The 3,359-nt window shown below is 37.9% G+C and overlaps 1 protein-coding gene across 1 annotated transcript in view; it reads right to left on the bottom strand.

Moving 5' to 3' along the window:
* Window positions 1–2,252: 2,252 nt before the first annotated feature.
* LOC115183055 (bromodomain-containing protein 4) overlaps window positions 2,253–3,359 on the bottom strand; it is a 55,359-nt gene continuing 54,252 nt past the window's right edge. The window contains exon 20 of the mRNA XM_029744414.1: window positions 2,253–3,359. This exon is cut by the window's right edge and continues 2,079 nt beyond it. The gene's annotated coding sequence lies outside the window, so the exon portion shown is untranslated.

Here is a 3,359-nt window from a genome sequence, read left to right as displayed (position 1 = left end):
CTGGTAGAAATTAGGGAAAACAGAGTTAAGTTTCCCTGCATTAAAGTCCCCGGCCACTAGGAATGCTGCCTCTTGATGAGTGTTTTCCTGTTTGCTTATGGCCATACACAGCTCATTGAGTGCGGTCTTAGTGCTAGCATCGGTTTGGGGTGCTAGACAGCTACAAAGAATATAGATGAAAACTCTCTTAGTAAATAGTGTTGTCAACAGCTTATCATCAGATACTCTACCTCAGCCGAGCAAAACCTTGATAGTGCACCAGCTGTTGTTTACAAATATACATAGATCGCCACACCTTGTCTTACCAGAGGCTACTGTTCTATCCTGCCGATAGTTTATAAACTGCCAGCTGTATATTATTCATGTCGTTGTTCAGCCACGACGACTCGGGGAAACATAAGATATGGCAGTTTTTAAAGTCACGTTGGTAGGATATACGTGCTTGTAGTTCATCTATTTTATTAGCCAATGATTGTACGTTGGCTAATAGGACCGATGGTAAAGGAAAATTACCCACTCGCCGCCGGTTCCTCACAAGGCACCCCGACCTTCGTCCTCGATATCTCCGTCTCTTTCTCCTGCGAATGACGGAGATGAGGGCCTTGTCGGGTGTCTGGACTAAATCCCTCTCATCCAACTTGTTAAAGAAGAAATCGTCTTTTAAAACGAGGTGAGTAATCGCTGTCCTGATTTCTAGAAGCTCTTTTCGGTCGTAAGAGACAGTGGAAGAAACATTATGTACAAAATAAGTTACAAATAACGCAAAAAAACACAATTGCACAATTGGTTATGAGACTAAAACGGCAGCCATTCTCTCCGGCGCCATTCTTTATCCTCACAGCATGATGCTGCCACCATGCTTCACTGTAGGGTGGTGCCATGTTTCCTCCAGATGTGACGCTTGGCATTCATGCACACTCAACTATTGGACCTTATATATACAGGTATGTGCCTTTCCAAATCATGTCCAATCAATTGAATTTAACACAGGTGGAGTCTAATCAAGTTGTAAAAACATCAAGGATCATCAATGGATGATGCACCTGAGCTCAATTTCAAGTCTCATAGCAAAGGGTCTGAATACTTACGTAAATAAGTTATTTGTTTTATTTTTAATAAAATGTTTTTGCTTCGTCATTTTGAGGTATTGTGTAGCTTGATGAGGAAAATGTTCTATTTAATCAATTTTAGAATGAGGCTGTAACGTAACAAAATGAGCAAAGAGTTAAGGGGTCTGAGTACTTTCTGAATGCATTAAATTATTCACACCCTTGACTTCTTCCACATTTTGTTACTGAATTTAAAATGGATTAAATTGAAATTATGTGTCACTGGCCTACACACAATACCCCATAATGTCAAAGTGGAATGTTTTTAGAAGTAAACAAAAAGCTGAAATATCTTTAGTCAATAAGTATTCAACCACTTTCTGATAGTAAGCCTAAATAAGTTCAGGAGTAAAATTTTGCTTAACCAGTCACATAAATTGCATGGACTCACTGTGTGCAAGTGTTTAACATGATTTTTTTCATGACTACCTCATCTCTGTACCCCACACATACAATTATCATCATTGAATTTGAAACCGATTCAACCAAAGACCAGGGAGGTTTTCCAAAGCCTCAAAGGCCACCTATTGGTAGATAGGTGAAAAAAAAGCAGACATTGAATATCCCTCTGAGCATGGTGAAGTTATTACACTTCAGACGGGTATCACTACAAAGATCCAGCCATCATTCCTAACTCAGTTGCCGAAGAAGGAAACCACTCAGAAATTTCACCATGAGGCCAATGGTGACTTTAATGGCTGTGATAGAAAACTGAGGATGGATCAACATTGTAGTTACTCCACAATACTAACCTAAATGACAGGGTGAAAAGGAGGAAGCCTGTACAGAATAAAAAATATTCCAAAACATTGTTTCCTGTTTGCAACAAGGCACTGAAGTAATAATGCAAAAAAAATGTCAAAGCATAAAGCATTTTGTCCTGGTATTTATACTTTCTGAAGGCAGAATGCTACAAATGGGAAGCTTCACTATTCCTCCAATCTCTATCCCTCAAACGTTAGTATCCCCAAGACAGTATGGGCTAGTTTTACAGATATATTGCACCAGTACTGTACTACATTGTACTCTAGATATATAAATAGTCCATCCCCAACATCACAGAACCAAATGTAGGACTTAACTAAGGAAACCAGTCCAGAGCCCTTATTACCATAATCCAATGTAATGAAAAAAAGACCAACATTTTGTTTATTTTTTATTTTCTATAAAAGAGATGAGTTTACTCCGTGATCATAACAGATTTAATCATTGACCGACAGACCACTCACATACAAAACAATAAATCAAGGAAAATGTTACACAAACCCCCCCAAAAAACAAAAGACCAAAAATGTAACACAAAATAAAATACCTGAATAAAGCAAACTCTCTGCTGAGCACATTCTGAAGAATCCATATCTATGGCACATAACTTCCATCACTTACCATGGGGATAAAATTAAGGAATTAATAAAAGGCTTGAAGGAATGAAAAAGTATTTCACCTTTTCATAACTTGTCTAACAAAACAAATGTATATATAGGCTATTCATATATGGTGGAATTCAAAATGATGACTGACTTTAGCCAAGAAACTCGTTCTCTTGTAGCATTTTGTATATTAATCTTCATCCCTGTTTAAATGCTTTTCTACAATGGGACACATGCGTCCCTGCGCCACATACTAAAATCAGACACACACACACTCATCCACACAAACATTCTGACACACAAAATTGCTAAAGTGGCGCAGCACAGAGACATGTCTACTTAAAACTGTACTGATTGAAAATGAGAAAGTAGTTGAGTCAAGTGTACACTCATACCACAGAAGTCCAGCTAAAACTAGATTTAAACCTGAATATCGTTAAATGGGTAAAATATAAAATGCTGACTTTTCCTTTGACTTTTTACACAAGCTTATCCTAAATCTCCCTCCCTCCCCATCAAATATTACACCTCCCCTTCCGTATCCACCCCAAGTGTAATATATGCCAACTAGAATCATAGAATACAGGCACTGGAGAATTACACCATAAGAGAAAACTCAGAGGACCGGGTCAGAAGTCAACTCGTCGTGACCCTCGACCTGTGAAGCCAACAGAATTAGAACTGACATGTATCCACTAGAATCGAACAAGAAAAATTATAGAAATCAGAGCTGTTTTTGTAGGGTTTTCTATAATATTTTTGTCAAATTTTTATATGCAATTTCCTTATTTCTCAATTTTGTACAGCTAAAAGTTTACCTCTGATTAATTGTAGTCATAATATTAACAAGACTCATGCACAGACTAGCCAGGAGGTGGAG

The sequence above is a fragment of the Salmo trutta genome, unplaced genomic scaffold (assembly GCF_901001165.1).
Source record: "Salmo trutta unplaced genomic scaffold, fSalTru1.1, whole genome shotgun sequence".
NCBI lineage: Eukaryota > Metazoa > Chordata > Actinopteri > Salmoniformes > Salmonidae > Salmo > Salmo trutta.
The sequence above is the reverse complement of the archived record's forward strand: the minus strand, read 5'-3'. Positions and strand labels throughout refer to the sequence as shown.